At 32.5% G+C, this 21,297-nt stretch overlaps 1 protein-coding gene across 2 annotated transcripts in view; it reads right to left on the bottom strand.

Annotated features, from left to right (window-relative positions):
* The window catches only part of LOC120637869 (transcriptional regulator CRZ2), a 42,501-nt gene that overhangs the window by 13,653 nt on the left and 7,551 nt on the right, over positions 1-21,297 (bottom strand). The window contains exon 1 of one of the 2 annotated variants that reach the window (XM_039909915.1): positions 14,233-14,300. The exons of the other annotated variant lie outside the window; for it this stretch is intronic. The gene's annotated coding sequence lies outside the window, so the exon portion shown is untranslated. Of the gene's footprint in view, positions 1-14,232; positions 14,301-21,297 lie in introns of those variants that run through there. 2 annotated transcript variants of the gene reach the window in all.

The following is a 21,297-nucleotide window of genomic DNA, read 5'->3' on the forward strand; positions in this document are numbered from 1 at the left end:
CAAGTATTGATGAATAGCAAATAAGATTTCAAGTATAACAAAATGCGTAGGTTGTAGTGCCTCAAATAAATAATACGAGAGCGAAGAAACTAGGATGTTTAGATATGTATACATTTTCATTATAATAGATTAATATTGTTGTGAGCGGTGATTGCTGAGTGGTTAATAGTTCAGCCACTCTTTTAGAAGGCCCGAGTGCGATCCCCGTACGCAATTAACATTTCATAGCAGTGTAATGTGCGTTTTAAATTAAAGCAATCAAGAATAACTTGCTTTAACGGTGAGGGAGAATATGGTGAAGAATATGTGGTGTATGCCTAAGAGTTTTTCATAATGTTCTCAAAGGCGCGTGTCATAATGTTCAAATGTCTAGCAATACGCACTTAGCTAGCGTACTACAGTTAGAACACTTCTCTTTCTGAGTGGAGACCCATCTCTGTGCCCCGTAGTTGGCTGGTAATGGAATGATGATGATGACGCGTATTTTTTTAAACTATCTAAAAAAATCATTTTTTTATGGTTTGTCCGTACAAACATTTATGTGAGCATCAAGGTAAAACAATGTATAGATAACAATATAGTCGGATTGAAAAACTGTTCTAACTTTGATCTAAAGCACAAACAAAAAAATTTAAACTATAAATAAAACCTAGGGAATGATAATAGTGTTTATAAATATATATCATAGTACTGAATAATATTACAGAGATAAAAACAGGTCAACTGAATCTGAGATATACTCAGATTCAGTTGACCTGTTTATATCTGTCTATATATTGTATCTGTTACAACCTCATTTTGCGGACCCGAGTATAAAAGCTAGTAAAGAGCAAAAAATTAATAAAGAACTAAAAGAGTCGTTAGCATTAACATAATAAGCATCTTCAACAGGCAAAGTAGCAAATATTATAACTAAAACTTTCAATAGCCATTTAAAATAGACACTATTGAAATTCACTTTAGCAGTCAATTACAATTTACAATCATTCAACAAATCGAATGTTCAAAGAGCAGAAGAAGAAAAAAATCCGATTACCACATTATTGATGACTCGACACGATCAAACAAAGAATAAGTATAAAGACTCTGCTGTGACAAGCCTGATGAGAGACCATTTATTATAATAGAAACAACTAATTGCTAGTTATGTAATGAAAATTATTAAACGTACAACAAAAAAATCAGTAGCTCGTTATGAAGGATTGACAGCTGAGATGGTAGTTAGTATTCATAACTCTCTATAAAAGTTGAAATTTATTTAAATCCATGTGGCTCTCCGTGTCACCTTAGCTTTTCATACCTAAACCGGACTGTTTTCCATATAATTTGGCTATGCAACCTATCACAGGTTGCATCCTGAAGCATAGGATACTCAACCAGTCGGGCATAGGATGCTGACAACAGCTATGACATACGTCATGGAATTCCGTAAGCAACGTGATTTGTATTTAATAAATCTTAGCTGTAGAATCCCTCTAACCTATGGAAAACCAAACCCGGGCCTTGTGGAATATTAAAAAGCTGTTCTTGGACCGATTATGTTCTTGGAGTATATACTTTTAGATAAATGAGTTGACGAAATAAATGACGAAATACGTTGTTCTACATTGTTTTTGGTCTTCATAGGAAGTAATTGGCGCAAGAGAGTCGTCTTACTGCAAAGCCAAATTCAAGATACGAGTATGCTTTTCATTAATTGTGAAAGTTTTTCAAGTTATACTTCTTTTGGCGCGTTAGGAAAGAATGATGAGAGTAAATCTTTACGATGCGCGCGCACACCGTCACAAAAAAACCGACACCCTGAAGATAGCAGCAGGCAACATATATTTAGTTTTTCAAAGAAAAAGGTTGACAGTGTACACTTTCAACTGTCAAAAATCGGTAATTTAATTGATTCAATTGTTCAAAAATCTCAAATTTTAATGTTAAGTGAAACTTGGTGGTCCGATAATGAGATAACCAGATAATGCGTTATAATAAGAAACTTTCAATGCATACCTTTCTTCTATTGTTAGTAGAATAAGGCGGAGGATAAAAATTTTAAAAGCTTCTAAAAGAAGTATAACTTCTAACGCGTTTACATAAGTACACACACGTAATATTTTTATATGGCATATTTTAAGTGTCTAGGCTAGTATTATTTGTATGCTTAAGTTTGAGATTCTTCGACTGCCAATTGCGATTATTTCATGCCTGAAACCTATTTGATTCGCCGAAAAGCAAAAAAGAAAGCAATACGTAACCTGCCAGCGGCTTATGTAGACTAATTATTTGTTAAATATTAATTAAAAATATCAGAAGAAATATAAGATCGCAATACCTACTAACACACCAAAGCCGGTAGCCGTTTCATGTTTTAATGACATGGTAACGATTTTTATAACATGATATGTTTTTTATTGCGGAATGACCATTTAAGGTTTAAAATTGGTTTTTTTAAACGCATTTAGTGTTTTTAATATTGTATTTCTTAAACACTGTATGTAGGTACAACAAGACAAAACAGGCTTGTAATTCTTTGAATAAAAATCAGAGCAGTAAAAAAATATGCACAATGTAGTTGATACATACTGTTCAGGAAGTAAAATTTAGCATACTCAGACACCTAATAAAAATTATGAATACATTAAGCAGTGACATGCGGGTAATAAGCGTGTCGTGTGATTATAGGTACACGTGATATCTTGCTTTGTATCTAACTAACTAATAGAGATAATATTTATTGCAGACAATAATAAATTACTGTAAAATAAAACTGGTAAGTTGATGTAATAGAGGATAAAATTCATTTACAACAACATCAATCCCTGGGAGATGCACATGGCGTTGTTACCAGATGGTTAAACTTTCAGCATCGTAGTAGTTTAGACCTATATCTATGGGAAAACAGTTTTCATAAATTTAGCCGACTTCTTAAAGAAGAATGTTCTTCATTTGATTCGTAATATATTTATTTTATAAAAAAATTAACAAACTTTATTCTGAACGTTTTCTACGACGTTGTCTAGTCTAGTGTCTACGAAACAAAATCTCTCCACGCAGGAGTTTTCTGTGTACTTATAATATAGAGAATAAAGAATAGTATCTATAGAATCTGGTTATTCACTTGAAATTTGTAAAAACGGATTTGAATTAGTTAAGTTCGTTGCATAATAGTACATAAGCAAATTTTAAGATATTTCCTTCTGCATTACATAATTTTGAATACGGGCATTGCAATCTTTTGTTTTAGTAAACGTTCACTAAAAGTTAATACAAAGGCAGCATTCAACACGGTCCATTATTTTATACGATCATAATAACTAATCTAATACAGTACGAGTACTTTTGCGATGAAAATGCATCGTCTAATAATTTCCAAGTCGTGATCTCACACCATCAGCGTATTTCGCCATTAAGAGTTTGTCCTTATTTATAGGTATTATCTCGTCTATCGGTCGGTTATATTTCGTAACGCGGCAGTTTAGCATCATTTGCATATTCCGTGATGGTGTCGATGTCGAAGCTAGCCGGCCTTATAGGAACAAACTGCATACCCCATCAACAAATTGTGTCTTAAATACTACCTAGTGACACCCATTGAATGTTTCACACGGGCATGGGAGCCGACGTAATATGCTGAAATATATTGAAATATTGGAAAGAAGGAAACTACTATTAATAAAAATATACTATTAATTAACAGTTTAATAATATTTTGCTTACTAGAATGTAAATAATGGACTGATCCAAAATCTGCTTGGAAAAATACATTTCAGTAATGGATTACTTTGATATATCAAACAATTTTTTTAAGATTCTCATGGTGCCTATCATATTTCCTTTGTGTGGTGACATGTACAGAACGTAAAAAGGAAATGGTAGAATATGATTGTATTTCCTATGCCCAAAGATTTTTAAGACTTCGAAGCTCATATGTGCTTTAAACGTCAAAGTATAAAAGAAACTGTGAAACTATTAATATCGACGGACGGTAATCATATTTTATTTTCATAAAGAGCCTAAATATTTTTATTAAGATACTTTAATAAAATAAAATATTTTGATATAATGTATCTCATCATATTAACAACCCATTACTGACTTACAACAGTATGAGGCTCTCCTCCCACAATGAGAAGGAGTTAGGCTGTAGTCCACCACGCTGGCCCTGGCTACGTATTGCGGGGGCTCCATATGCCTTTTGAGGATATTCTGGAAAACTTTAAGGTACGCAGGTTTCCTCACAAAATTTTCCTTACCGTTCAAGCAAGTGCTTTAAGTTTAATAGCTTAAAAAGCACATAACAAAAAGTTAGAGGTGGATTCGAACTCAGCCCCCCCGAAAGCGAAGTCCTTACCACTAGGCTATCACCGCTTATTACTTATAGTGCATCTACTTAATGGAAAACAATTAGAACTAAGAGGTAAGAAGTCTACTAATTTCTGTAAAATGTCGTAATAGCGGTGTTTATGGATTAACAACTATTCGAGAATGCAGTAATGATTTTATTAATATTGGAACATTGCAAGCGCTTTTATGATCCAATAATTTTCATAGCTTCGGCTGGGATGATCCAGATTCATGTATCCTTTCACCGAAGGCCTTGAGGCAAATGCTGCGGCCACTGGCCATTACCGATGCACCAATGTAAATGTCCTACCTAAACTATTAACATAGATCGGTACCGAAAGATATACTGCATTCAACCGGCATCTCGAGATCTGATTGTATTTTATTCCCTTGTATTTACATTCTATTTGTAAATTTGTATTATAATTCTTACGATTTACGTGAAGGGAGAATGAAACTGGAGCTCCATTGTTCACTAACGTAGTTACTAGTTCTATCTGAACATACTTTGAATTATGTGACATATTTAGGGATACTATTAATTAAGATTTGTGAGCGTTAAAACGTATTATACTCCTAATATTTTCCGCCTGACACTAGTGGAACAGTAGAGATTTATTATCAGTTCGTTCCAAGAAAACGCTCAGTAGCTTTAAAATAATTGATTTCATTTCACTGAATAAACTGGGATTTATTTGAGACAATGAAATTAAGGCAAATAAAATTATTGCATAGTGACAAACCATAAAACTCGGTTATCTTTAAAAAAATATATTACAGTTATTTGTCGGCTATACTTTAAAGATTAGATGCGATTTTTCACATGTCAATTTTCATTTGACTCATTCATATTCTTCAAACTTTCCTGACGTGAAAAAATATTGATTTAATATGTTACTATCGGAATAATACGTGAACCGCAACTTCTAGATATATCTACTGGGAACATCTGTAGTTTACCAAGAAACTACTCCTTCAGTAAAATAGTAATACAGTAGGTGTAATATTAAAAAGGAGGTCTGTCACTATCCCAGGAAAGAGCTGCTCTGCTCACTGAAGCAGAGAGTTTGAGACCGCTAAATTTTTAACTAAAGGCTATTATTGAACAGAAATTTAAAAATATTTTTTAACAGAATGCCTACCCTATCTAGCAATAACATGGCACAACGGAACCCAGGCCACCGAGATACATAGTTGAGAATACCGACTACCAGACCAACAAGGTAAAGGAATTCGTGGTAGCCAGTTGCTACGTTCTTATTTGGCGGTCTCAATCAGAAGAGTTTACACTACACTTGAAACGATATCGTCTCCGTGAGCACTGTCCACTCGCACTGACGCGTCCGATAATAATGATACATAAAACAAATCATTTCCGTGTGTAATTTTGAGCTATAGCTTCTAATTCAAATTTATAAATGTTGAATGTATTATAAACTACTCGTACTTCTTTGCGAGTACTTTCATAGACAATAGCACTAGTTACGGGAAATTAAAAATAATAGCGTCGTAAGTAGTTATGTTTGCGTGTAGTCATTATTTCGTTCGCTGGTCAGTTTATTACGCTCACTCAAGGCGAAGTTTCAAACAATAAATACAGTGTCGGTGTTGAATATTGTTTATATTATTTTTAGGAATTATTTGTGTTTCTATTTAGTCATATGGAGGTACTTTGTTATACTGACATATTGTTAGGTTAGGGGTTTGCAGTTCAAAAATCTCAGTACTAACTCGAAAACTGGACAGTCTATGATTGAGGAGACATGTGGCCAACCGTAGAATGTTAATATACTGATGATGATGACTAGGAATAAGTTGCCGCCTTACTGCCTTTTGCAACTTTAGTGTTTCTATATTTCCAAAAAACTTTTCGTACCGAACCATTTGTGTTCTAAAGTATAGCTCTATATTTTCGAGTGTTCAGCGGATTTCAAGTCTCTTATTTCGATAAAATTATTTTATTAAGTCATTAAAGTTACTATTTTATACATTTAAATGGTGTTGGTCTCCCTTGAACTTTAGAAAAATATTTTAGTTTCAAAAAGTTCGTTCGTCCTTGCAGAAACCCTACTGACGCACTTTCGATTCTTAACGTTAAGGTTTCAGTTTAAAAGATAAGTTTTCGATACTTATAAAAAGAGAAACAACATTTATGGTGTGGGAAATCCAATGATCGCAACTTTATAATACCTTTTGCAATTATTCGTGGGGAAGCGATGGGAAATACGTTAATTATCCTTCAAGTTTTGTTATGTATAGGGTAATTTAGTCCTTACATTAAAGCTCCTAGAATACTAAAAAGTATTGTACGTTCAGACATGCTATTCTTTAGAATCTCAGAAGAAAAACGATATTCTCAGCCCTATATCGCGCAAGTCAGCGGATTCAATCTTAGACTGTTTTACCACTTACCATCTGATGAGAGGTAAACCTGTTAAAGAAAAAACATTGTTACTCGTTCTTAATGATTGTATACCTAGAGCATTCCAAATTTACATATAAAGTTAACATATAGAGTTATCTACTGCCTAGTATGTTTACTTTCTGTATTAATAATAAGAAAAACACTAGCCGGAAGATACCAAGCTGCATACAATTTATTACAAACATGATCGTTATTTTCATTCTCAATGACGCACCTAATTGCTGGATATTGCTGGATCCTGCTTATCTCCGTTTAACTAAAAGTGGGCTGTGAATGAAAGAAATATCATATAGGTATAAAGCTATTTTTATGACGTAGATATAAACCCAGATAATATGTCCAGCCGAAACATGAAGTAGTAAATTATTTTGTACTGCGATACTTTATCTTTAATGTCTTCCTGGTTAAAACAAATAATATTGCATTCAAATTCTCCAGCAGTTTTATTGACTGTTTTTTTGTTTAAAGTTTAAACTATAGTGAAGATAACAACCAAACAAAATATGATCTCCAAAGCCTTCAATATTATGACTAATTAATAAGACGGTAAATAAGAATAAATATGCTTGGTTGAAATAAAAAAATTTACTTTTTTCACATTTCTTTGCACAGGAAAACAGAAACAGGAAGAAAGAAAAATAAAGAACGTAGCTACAAACTTGTACTGCACTTAATATTAAATTATTAATACCATAATTTCACACTATTGTTACTATTGTTATTGGGCTCACCAAATCAACGCTGATTTTCAGTAGGGTTCCATAAGTTGAAATACTTGATCATATTTAGAAATCTAGCTACAACAATAATGGAATAGCTTTTTATCAGATCTGCCAACTTTACATGGTTATGTAGGTATTTAGAGAATCATATTCATAAGAATTAATTTACATAATTAGGACTGATTAAAAAGCAAACAGGTCATCGATAAAGAAATCTTAGTGAAGCCGAATAGGTTTTTGGGTCTATATATATATATATATGTATATAATATATATATATATAGATATATAGTATATATATATATATAATATATATCTATATATATATATATATATATATATATATATATATACTATATATATATATAACATTTTAGGGGAACGTCTTATGTATACCTACGTTTAAAAAAAATTAGTTTCATAAAAATCAACTCCGATAATATAGTCAAATTACAATTAATACAAGAGCACCGATGTTGAGAAACCGGAATCTTATGTATTAATTGAAGGTTTAAAACTTTTTTGAAGGTAATTGCAACAAGCTTAAAGTGAAAACAATTTATTTATAAACTTTCCTTTGGGCGCTCCAAATATTGACATTTAATTTAAACTGGTGCGTATTGGATTGACGCTTATATTTTAAAAGTAGTTTATCCAATCGAGATAGGTAGTGGAAACTGTAGAAGCTGGAAAACTAAAGAATTAGGAATTCTCGTCAGGTTAATTCACGATTTGTTGTTGACTTGTCACGAAATAAAAATCAAACAACGCGTTATATCGTACGCCTTATATGATAGTTTAAAAAATTTGGTTTATAAAATATACACGTGGCATTATAAAATCATATATATAATCTATCTAAATCTTATTTATCAGTAAGAAGACGGTTAAAAATAATGAATTCTAATGCACATTTAAGTGTACTCGCAACACCGTAGATTATGATAATTCAACGTAAAATAACGATGCTTTCGCTGGAAGTCGAGTCGATGCGATGCGTGCGAGGTCGAAGTGCTATACGACACGTCTATTACAAACGCTTCGAATTAACATTTACAACCCCGAGCCAATATATTTCATGATTTATGGAATCCCGGTAATTATTTGCTGTTTACTATATTCCAAAGACATATGATTTCGTTAGATCTTACGATAGATAGTATACTATTCTTGTACATTATGATAACGTCTCGATTGTTTCTTATTTCATTAAATATGTATTTATAATCTAATGTTTGGATTTATTGAAAGAAGGATGACAGTAGTCCTTAAAGAATAAAAGCAAAACAATAAATAGTAACAAGCGATAGTATTAGCAGAGCTTTTCGTGACAGAGCTCGTCCGGGGAAGTCCTATCACCAAAGCTGTGTTCCGGCTCAGGTTAATGGACACAGGACGGCACGTTGCAGGACGTGATCCTGCGAAGTGTTGTGTAGGCCATTGCTTAGTACGTCAATTATTTATATAAAAAAACACTGACTTTTGCTAGCGCACAGAAGTTTTTATACATTAATAATTGAACCTTTTTTATTAACATTTCTCTAAAAAATACTATACTTTTATATTAGTTTCTTACATTTAAAGTAAAAACCATGTTATATATAATTACAAGTGTGTGGGATAGATAAAGAAATTTGACTCAACAAGCTCAAATCACAGTTACGTCGATGTATATCTCGATAAATTAGATACGGGTCTAGAACCAATCTCGTCCCGTACCTAATCGGTTTTACGAAATGCCTCGTCCCTCGACCCTCTTGAATCGTTATAGCGTTAGTCTGCGCCAAATATGTTTGCACGCCTTCAATGCGGCCGTCGAGACTTAGGTAATGTGAAAGTTTATAATAATCACATGCTTTTATAGTAAATTGCTTTAGTGCAATTAGCCGAACACAAATTACAGCCTCGTTTTAATCTTTTGCCAATTCTTGTATATTAAAATGGTATTGTCATTAACAAGGATATTTTCTCCGCCAATAACTAATGCTTTAAGTATCATTATATATATAAAATTCAAAATTCAAAATTCATTTATTTCAAGTAGGCCTAATATAAGCACTTTTGAAACGTCAAGTCTGTCTGTGTGTAGTGACTCTACCACCGGTTCGGAAGGCAGATTCTACCGAGAAGAAGCCGGCAAGAAACTTAGCAGTTGCTCTTTTCCAACATTAACAATTTACATTTTACATTTCAAAATTCATTTTTCTATCTTGTTAGAGATGAAAGCTGAGCCGGATGCTTCCAAGCAACCTTGTCATTAAGAAATTCATCAATTGTATAATAATCTCGCTGTAATAAATGTGTTTTAACACATTCTTTAAACTTATGCATTGGTAAGTCCAAAATAACCTTAGGAATCATATTATAAAAGCGTATACTCAGTCCCAAAAATGACTTCTGCACCTTTCGCAGACGATATGCATATGTCACTAATTTATGACCATTTCTTGTAAGTCGACTGTTTATATCCACTTTTTGTTTATAAAGACTAATATGTTGTCTTACAAATACTAAATTGTTATAAATATATTGTGAGGCTACCGTAAGGATACTTATTTCTTTAAATATTTCACGGAGAGATTCATATATATTACTTATATATATATATATATATAAGTAATAATTGATATATGTGTCTAAATACTTCATATATAAAGGTGTGATATAAAATATGTGCACGTGTTTTATATTTTTATTATCTAAAGATACTGATTCTCTTATAAATCCACCATAGTATTTTTAGTTATACTTAGAGCGGTAAGTAGGATACGGTAAGCAGGTCGCGATAAGTGATCGACCAACAAAATATGATAGATTGCAATACAAGACAAGATCTCTTATCTGTTTGAGTGAACTTCGTAAAAATACGCTCCCTGCTGACATTTCACTTATGATTTATTTCAGAAACCAAGATTGAACGGTAGGTATGTTTTTTGACCATGTAATGTTCCCGTTGCTTCCGTATGCATAGAGATATAGATATTTTACAGAATAAATAATTGGATCAAAGTATACCTTTGGTTTTCTGTTGAGGAATTCTCAGTACCAGCCAGAATTACACAATTTTTTTTTTAATTTTGCACGCCCATTCTTCTAAGAGTTCTTAGAACCAAAATATACGCGTAATATTCTAAATTGAAATACTCATATGTCAGAATGTAATCTATGGAGATTGTTACGTTGATTGTTGTGTTGATATGATGTATTAAAATACATTAATTTTAACCACATGTGTAAATAATCACTAAGGCCCGCCAATCTGCATTTGAGTAGCGTGGTAGGTGCATGCTATAAATACATCTCTCCCGTGACATAAGGATGTCAATTTTTTATTTCCAAGATCAAGTTTTAATTCAGTGTAAGTGTAATTTTAAAAGGGGTTAGTGTATTTAAACTACATTTACCATCATTTATACAATATTTGTATACCATAAACCCGTAATTAATAATTATTAATAAAGAAACAAAGTAAGCATAACGAGATCGTGAATTATAGTTGGCCACCAAATTTCTTGAATGATTCAAAGGTCATAACTCCATATAAATATTTATATCTTACGAAACGTGTTAATAAAAAATTATACTTATACATATTCAATTAAAGTTGTCACGATATCTAATTTATATAAAAATAAACTTCAATTCAACCCGCGGGCAACGAATGAAAGAGAATTGAAAGAATTGAATTTGGTGAGCGCACGCAATCTACGGGGGAATCCGTAAGCTGACCACTTAACTGGAAAATCAATCTCACTTGCTTTTTTTACAAGAAATTGGTTGACAAAAAACTTTTAAGGTCACTACCGATTAATAGATATGAGTCTGAGCAAAAAAAGTCGAACAGGATTTTATAGTAAATCCGCATAACAATGACATAGGGACGCTGTTCAAAGTCAAGTTTGCGGGCAAAAACTATTGTGTCGTTGTCATTGGAATCGCGCGCGTCCGGTCTCTGGAAAAGTGCTGGCCCTAGTCTAGCTACATTCATACACTAAAGCAAAATATAAGTAGGTGGAACTGGAATAAGAGAGAAAGAAATTGCCAAATAATTCCCTATATATCCTATAAATTTATTATATTCTATAAATATAGAATCTATTCATATATATATATATATATATATATATTATATATACAGAATATAATTATATTTATAAACATTTTAATTTTTTTTTCTGTTTTAAAAATAATTTAAAATAACTTTGTTGGATTATTATGTTAAATGGTAAGAATCTGATAGATTTTTTATTTAATTTTGGCTAAATAGAGTTAAAGTAACAGTTGAAAGAAGGGCCATCCTGCCAAGATAGCATGGTCTACAACCCTTATTATATAACAGAGTTATTATTGAAACAATCAGGCTATTAATCGGTTTTGAGTTTATGACCATGTACATACGGGTAAAAAAAACGTAGCATATTTGGCAATGATTATACTTGTACTTGGTTTTGTTAAAGGTTAAGATATACTAGATATTTGGCACTGGTACCACCAGGTTGCTGTCGAGTCAAGTACGAGTCACGAGCTATTTGTAAAAATAAATAAATAAATAAATTATCTGAATGCAATCTTTCAAAATATTCTTCAATTTAATATAATCTTTTAACTGTACATATTTGACTCTATGGTGGCTATTAATAATCACATTTAATCTAGAACTGAGATATCTGACCTGCAAACTTAGTTTTATTTTACAGGCAATCAATGACTTCGATTGCTCTAGTTTTTCACCTTCTGTTGTTGTGATGGAGGTAGCTATTTTTAATTATAGGCAACTAATTCGTTATTAGGGTTTGCTCGTTTTTCTCTGCTGGCTTAATGTATATGATATATTATTGTATCTCTCTTCTCTGTCTTTTCAATGTAATGTATGACATACTATCATATATAACGTAGACAATTGATGTAACAAGCAATAAACCATGTTTTTTGTTATAACATGTAATTTCAAGATCTATTGTAAGCTTTTGAAGACATAGTCAGGGAATTTATAGGTAGTACTAGAAGTCTTGTAATATACTCTTGTTTGAATAAAAGCAAGTTAAATTTAAGCTAGTTTACATAAATATTTAAATGAAATTTTCCTGTGGTTGATTGTCACTAATCTTCTTCATCTACCAATTTATGTCCCGCAGCTAATCAAAGGCCTTGTTTATGATAAAAGGTAGAGTTTTAAAATAAATACCACCATGCTGCGTTGATACGAATCGACTTTGACTATTACTATAACGTTAGTTACTCGTAGTTAGTGATAGCAACTAGGACTGATGGCTTAACGTACTCTCAGCGACACAGCTCCAGACAATTTCAACCTAAGTCTGGGGTGATACTGGAAAATTTTATAAGAAAACAGATTAATTTACAATTTACTGGTCTACTGAGCGACGCGATGGCTCGCAGTACAGAATTACCTACACTGGATTTATTAGTGTACTACCTGCTGTGTACTGTATTGCTATTTAATGGTTAATATATGATAAACTTATAAACTTATGAGATTTTAGAGGAATGTGCAGCGTCCAAATAAACTCATGTGAGTTTCAGGATGCGAAGATTTATAATTTTAGTAGTTTGTGTAATAAATAAATAAATAAATAAATAACCCAAGTGCAGTGTAAATTAATGTTGGAACAATTGATTTGTATCAAATTACATATTAGTGATATAACAGAACAATGAAAATTACACGAATATATTTGAGTGCAAAAAATAAAACAAACCTGTTTGCTACCTGGCCTAAAAAAGCCCAACGTTGTTTGCTTAGAGAAAAATAAATATCAATTGATCTTATCTAACGGATGTTATGTTATGTGTCGACTTCCGAGTATGTGTGATATAGTAAGATAGTTAATTTACCATTGGTTTTTATATATAATGATTACTGTTCCCCGTGGTTTCACCCGCGTTATCTGAAGGTCAAAACGTAATATTGGGCCAAGCGGATACCTGTACTCAGAGATCCCTCTCATACGGCTCGTCATATATATTTTCGCAATAATATTCTTTGACTTTTTTTGTAAGGATTGGTATTTTAAATGAAAAAGTAAGTGTGATCTTGTGGCCTATCTATAAGGTATGAGTGTATAGATTGTGGTTTTTTTTTTCAATTTGACTAAAAACCAGTATTTTTGTAAAAAGCATTTCTAAGCAATAATAGACAGCGTATAAAACAGATGGTGAACGTGTTTTCTTCTTTCTTTTATTACGAATACCATAATTTATGGCTGAAATCTTACTAAGACTGAAATTAAATTATATATACTATGTTACTTCTTGATAAAATAGAGTCAGAACTTGGCGCTTACAGTAATACTATTATTAGGTATATGGCACACTATAAAAAATAAATATTATAATCCGGAAAGAAAAGATCAACAATATCAAAATAATAGAGCTTTAAGCTAGTAGTAGTAAGCTCACTGAAAGGAAACTTCAAGCAAAACTATATATGAGGTAGCATCGCGTTGAAGTCTTTTGTACATGATCTACGCGGCTACACGTAGCATGCAATCGGAATAATCTTTGTTTATTGTACTACTACTGCAGAAACTATGAATTAGATATCACAATAATATATTCAATAACCTACTATCATACCTGGATATACATGGTATATTCTGATATCTGATATGTATAAACAATTAAAAAAATAGATAACTAAAATCAATTAGTAACAACGAATTAACAATAGTTTTCCAATTAATATCGGTGATCTAGTTAACGTATCGATCATATTAATTATACAGATAATACCTGGAAACACGCGTGAGTCGAAGGTAGTTCCGTGTCAGTTGACGTCCGGCAAACCTTCGACATTTCCGAGCAAAACAGTAGAAACTAGCTGCGGGGTGTCCGTGAGGGGGTGAGGGAGGGGGGCGGCAGCGTGTTCGCACGCCGCGTGCCGCGAGGTCGCTGTCTTTTTACTCGCATTACCTCCTGACATTCGATCTTAATGGAGTTGCCTTATTGAAATTTAAGCACAACAAGCACCGATGTAATGGAATAAAATTAGGTTATCGTACCAAGAAAACGGTCCTCGAGTGGCCATCTTTAAACTCACGACGGCCCAATAAGAATTCGAAACATTCGACGTTTGTCGGTCGTATTGATAATATATCCGTCTCGCTCATTGCTCTGCGTATTCCAGCGGCGAGAGAGAAATAGTTATAGGAGCTCACTCCTATCAACGAATAGTCATTGTTCTTGATCGTAATGGAACAAAATAAAGACAGAGCAGCGGTATTCGTGATGGCGAGACGAAACTATCGAGATAGAGGCGTGCGAGCGGGACAGAGTTTAAGGTTTTTGGGTCGATGTCCGGACGAAGGAACTTAAAATTGGTATTTCTGAAGAATAACGTTTTATTTAGCACATGTCAATCAACAAAACCTTATATTTAGGGGTATTTTGTATCAAGTCTACTTTAATCATAAAAGTATGTAGGTTGTAGCATCTACAATTATCTATCACTTATCGTAAATCTCAACAATAATTTTTTTTAACTATAATTTTTTTTTAACTATAGATACATTTAATTTAGATTTAATTATTGGTTAATAGATTATTCATTAATTTTAATTTAATAGAACTGTATTATTTATATAAAACCCAACCGGCCTATATTTTGTTTTCTCGAATACGCTCTTGTACGTGAGTTATTTATGTTCCCGGGGTCAGTGTCCTTGTAGCACATCTTCTTTTCAACTTTTAAACAATCTTAATCTTAACTAAACTATTAGGCAGCTTTTACACTCTATTGTTCCAGAGACTATTATTATGGTTTTCTATTATTTTTTTAAATGATTCTTAGATAAATTTGTATTTTGATTAAAACAAAATACTTAATTTAGTTTCCGGATGTGTCATATTTGAAATATAATTATATGTTTCATGTTAAAGTTTTATAATGAAGCTAAAAATAATAAAGCTTCAAACCAGTTAAAAAAATGTGTAGAGCTTTAAAGTTATTCAGAAAAAAAACTGTTATTAAACTGAATATTACATAAACTACAGTGTACCTAAATCTTCGAAAAGTGCTTATTGCCAGTGACTTATGGCTCCGAAACACGGTCGCTAGCTATGGGCTTATAAGACTCGGAGTTATTATGCGGGAGATTGAGAGAGCTATGTTTTGAGGATAACCGTTTTAGAACCGGAGAAACCGACGTACGTCTCGAAGGTTGAATGGAATTAGTGCGGAAAACTTTAGGAGTGTTGAGGCTTTGAGAAGATGAAATGACGACCCTGCGTAAACGCAGCGTAACAAATAGCATTAAACGTACATCAATCGTTCTACAGGGAGCCCCTGGATTCAAGTGGCACAAGATTGTGTATTTTAAAACTCCTTACAAAGGACCTCTGACCAACGGTGAACGTCAATCGGATATGATGATGTTACTTAATGTATTAACCTAGCAGAAAAGTGCACATGCCTATCTTATATGGCACAGAGGTAAAACCTGTTTCGCCGGTTCATAGAAAAGTTGATAAAACATCTATAATATTTAAATAAATGAAGGCGTAAGTGATGTTTACATGTGAACTATCTATCGCGTCTGCTTAAGCCATAGGGACAGACATCAATACAAAGGTAAGTTTTATATAACAGATTAATACGCCAAATATTTGTGTATATGCTATAATATAACGAGGATTCGTATTCTAGTAGGAAATTGAGAGCACGTTTTCAAGAGCATCTAGAGTTTGTGCAGATGCTCCTCGCAGATTAATATATCATCTAATGAAGATGTAGAATAAGAGAGAACTTACAAAAATCATTTTTGGAAAGTTCTTCCTAATATTCATATTAATGAATTTTAGATGGTAACAGGATTCCGTGTTTATTGTTTGTTAACCAGTAAAGAAACACTACCTTCTTTAAGCCTTAGTGCATTTGAATTAAACTATATCATCACATTATCATTATCACCTTTTCAAACTCGGTCCCTGAAACTTAGATCGAAGTCCTACCCACTAGGCTATAACTACATAATATGGATTTAACATAAAATTACCCTGATAATAATTTGCATGCCAAATTGGCTTGGGACAGTTAAGATCTTCATACTTTTGTAACAATTATTTAACTTGTATCAGCCAATAAATAAAACTGATTAGATTATAGGTATACCTTAAGTATATATAAAAAGGTAATGTTTGTCGACGCATAACGTCTATGCGCTTATAGATAAAAGATTTATTATAACTAAACAAAAGTTACGTAATAGTAAGTATGTGTACAAGCGACCTAATACAGTATCCCGGTGCTGACGTAGCGGGACGGTTCCCAAGCGCGGGCGAGGACCGTTACGCAGGCGTCCTTGGCTGAGTTCTTTCGTCGGGCCGCAGCAGGTCGTTCTCGACCCGTTCCGCGCCGGTGCCGCCCGCCGCCCGCAGTGCTGTGCACGTGTGCTCGTATTACGTACCCGTCTTATGCATAGGGCTGAATCTTTACTAATATTATAAATGCGAAAGTGTGTTTATTTATTTGTTTGTTTGTTTGTCCTCCCTTCTCGCTCTAACTAAGCAACTGTTCAACTAGATTTTTGGCATAGAGTTAGTTGGAAGGACGGAGAGAAACGTAGGCCACTTTTTCTCCCAGGAAAAAAACGGTTCCCACGTTCTCATTTGTAAAAAAAAGCGGGCAACAGATATAATTGGGGAGAAAGTATTTTTGTATTTTTTCTGTATGAGATTGTAGTCAAATCTCTTGCGTTAAACTGACTTTCGCCCGATGTCAATAAAATCAGTCCAAAACGAAATTTTCAGGTTGTAGATTTTTAGAATTAAGTAGTAAAATTAAATCTGCCATCTTAAGATGAAGATTCTGAATTGGATTTATTATTAATTTCGGGCTTTTAAAAAGCTGACATTTGAAGAAAGTAATAATACTATTATTGACACGTACACTTCATAATATTATTAACCTCAGAAATAAACTTTTTGTAACTATGTACCTTTTATGCCAATACAAAATATCCTTACTGAATATTTTTAATGCGAAGTGTTTTTGATTTTGTTTCTTTATACTTTAAAGCAACAAAACAGAGCAAGAGATTGACGTTTTTTTGACTAGATATAGTTTATAGGCTTGCGAGTAATATAGAATACTTTTTCTGGCGGAAAATACACGACTCGTTACACATGTCTACAAATACACAATATAATAATATTATTTTCATACTTTAGGAGCAAAAAAATCTAAGTAGTAAAAAGAACATTAGGAAACCATAAGAACACGTCTAAAGATAAAAGTTTGATAGCCCTAACAAATGATAGATGTGTGCAACACACGCGCGCAACTTCGCAGCGTTTGTGTGCGTGCATTGAATTAGTCCTAACGGATATTACAGAATTTTTGTTAGATAAATACCGCGAATATAGACCAGCCAGAAATAAATACACTGACTATGGGTCGAACACCAACTAGTTTTGATGAAATAAACCTTTATTTAGAAAAACCTGTGTCACCATATCATCATCAAATCATTACCGGACAGGGAATGAGAAGCGTTTAGGCCGCAGTCCACCACTCTGGCCCAGTTCGAATTAGTAGACTTCACACACAACAAAAACAACAACAGAAACAATAATAGAGGACTCTTAAGCATGAAGATTTCCTCAAGATGTTTTCATTATCTTATAAAACGCCTTCTTTTAAAAAAAATCTGACTCTGACCCTGAAAGGGTGGTAGAAGTCCTAATAGAAGTAAAGATGTTTACAATACGTCAAATATTTGCAAATTAATGATGTTATGGAGCTAAGCATAAATGTATTCTAGCGACCTAATTAAAATATTATGTTTTACTATAAATGTATTTATATAATAACTTCATTTTGCATAGTTTAAAATTAGATGCATGAATATATTAACAAGTCAGCAGACAGTATGTAAGATTTAGAAATTAATCTGGACAGGGATGATTAAAATAGTAAAGTGGAAAGTAAGCAAATATGACTTAAACGCGAACAAGGCCTATAAATTTGTCACAATTTCCGTGTCAAAGTAAAAACGAGAATTGATTGCATTTTCATTGCTTCATCATTTTGCTTGTTATAGTAGAAATCACGATGATTTTCTTGTAGAAGTTTATCATCAGTTCAGTTTTGATTTAGATGTGTAACAAATAAATCTATCTTATTTTCTATTTATGTTTTTTGGAATAATAATATCATCAATTAAATTACAAATTACAATAGATTACATTCAATATCGTATTACCTTGCACAAATATTTTTTAGGTGAGTTTATCATAAAATTTAGATTTATTCATGGATTAGAATTTGCTTATATAAAATTCAACGTTAACGTAAATCATTGATCATAAATAATAAACCTACATAAAAACTTTCCTATTTATATTCACAAAACAATATAATTAATTTACATAACAAATAGATATCATAGTTTGAAGTGCAATAAAGTTTTAAACAAGTAAATTTTCCTACATTTATTAAACAACATCAGAAATGAAAGAATTACTTGTTCGTAACTATAACTTCCGTATTTGTGCACTTATGTTAAATCTGTATATAAAAAAAAGAAAATTCAAAGATTATCGCTGTAATTTTACAATATTAATTTATATGTCAGTGTAAAATATATCATTTAATAGGCGCTACCCAAACAATCAACAATACTTGTTTGTTGTTGATGTTTCTTACTACATCACGCCACAAAGGTTAGATTATAGTCTAGAATAGCAAATAGTTTACTTTTATCTCGTAAAATGTATGGTCCCTGTGTGGTAGATTTGTTTTTGTATTCACAGAGCAAAAGTTTGATATTTTTTTTTTGCATAGTAGGCATGTGTATACACATAGAAGTTCTAGGTTCAGATAGTAACATAGGTATACATATCCGAAATTCCTCGTGAACGTCGCGAGCAATAACTAGTATGATATAAGGACTTCGTATTTGCGGAAAATGCGTTTGAGTCTTTGGGAACATGCTCATCGGACGTAGATTATTTTCGTAATATTGTTTGAGCAAAACTTATCAATTGCTCAGGTTATCAAAGATTTGGAATTTTTTAGCTGCAAGGATAAGCCTGCCAATAAATATTCTATCGAGATAATAGCGCCTACATTCTGTGTACCATGCTGATAAATTTCGGTTAGGGGTGTAAAAATTTTGTAAGAGTATTGAGTTAAAAGTGAGAATGAAAACATTACAACAAGGAGGGATGGATTCTTACTTTATGCGATTGATTGACAAATCTACATTATTGCGAGCGAGCAAATGCTAGTTTGTATTGTATTATTCTGTATATATAATTTAAGTATGGTTATAATGAAATTTTACTATCCCATATAATTTGTTAAATATAATTATGAAAAAATGAAGTAGTATTTACCAAATTAATTTTATTGAACCATTGGAATTCGGATAAATTATATCAAACCTCAATATCAATTGTTATTGAATTCGCTTATTACTTATCTAGTCTGTAATGACATTTAAAACGACCTTGCGACTTAGATCTTTAACAATCAGTTCACGTGTACAACACGTATCGCAATTACGAAACTGTGACTGAGGTCAGAAAAAAAACACAAAAAATAGCATTTAATTAGCCACCGCGTTTTGTTTTTATTTTGAAGGCTTTAATGCGATGCGTATTAGCGGTGCATTATCGGTGTCGCAAGCGGCAAGGACGAAAGCCGATTGGTTTGTTGCAATCATGATTCCGAGCTTTTATTAACTAGTGACTTACAGGCTATTTTACTAATATTACTAGGAACATGAAAAATGTTGGAAAATGTAAAATGTTATACTTTAAATTTTTACTGCTAAATTGAAAGTATAACATTTATTCGACATCAGCCTAGTAACATCCCACTGATCCGCACAGGCCGCCTTTCTCATAAGACAGGGAATTAGAGCATTGGTCCATCACCCTGCTCCATTGTGGATTGTGGCCTTATAATTACACTAAAAGTTTAGAAGTCGTTAAATGATCTTTCATTCAATTTTAAATAGCCTGCAACTTTCCTTAAGAATTTGACTACCAAAAGTGAAAATGATTTTTTAAATACGACTCTAGTTCCCAAGATTAGCGCGTTCGAACTAAAACAAAGTCTTTAATTTATTATTTTACAAATCATATAGATAGTAATTTATAATCATTTCCACCCTCTCTATTTCTCGTTTATGTTGATTTATTTTAAATTATGTGATAAATAAAAAAAATGTAAATTGTCCTCGCTGCTTCATGATGTTTTTATTTAACTAAACTATATTTAAGAAATGTAAAAAATAAGAACTGTTGTAATATACAGCCTTCTCAAACCTATTGCACCTATAAATCTTTCGACAACAGCAGATTGTTTTAAAATAGATTGATAGATATACTTTTTGCAGTGTCTCTTAATGTCAAACTAATGTTATTTTGAAATCTATGTCGAAACCTTATTGTTAGTTTATGTAGGTAAGTTTAACGTTCATAAGAAAAAATATACGCTTTTGATTGTACGAAGCAAGTAGTAGAAATAAACAGTAGGTAGTGATTCAGCGCGTTTAAGTTTTTAGAAGAAGTAAAGAATTAAATCAAATCAAAATTCCTAGACTCTATGTGCTCTCACTGGTTGAGCGTTAATGTCAATAAATAAAATTACAAAATTTATTAAGTAATGTGCAATTATCTATTGCAAATGATAAGCGATAACAGATATTTAAAATTCAATCCCAAACGTCTTGCCTAACCCAGGCGTATACTCGTGAATCAGATTACTTCAGTAGGTTTGTGTTGCACACGCACACAGTGGACAAACGTATGTCCCTATCTTGCTGTGTACTTGTGTGCGTGCACTCACAC

The sequence above is a fragment of the Pararge aegeria genome, chromosome 4 (assembly GCF_905163445.1).
Source record: "Pararge aegeria chromosome 4, ilParAegt1.1, whole genome shotgun sequence".
In the NCBI taxonomy this organism is placed as follows: domain Eukaryota; kingdom Metazoa; phylum Arthropoda; class Insecta; order Lepidoptera; family Nymphalidae; genus Pararge; species Pararge aegeria.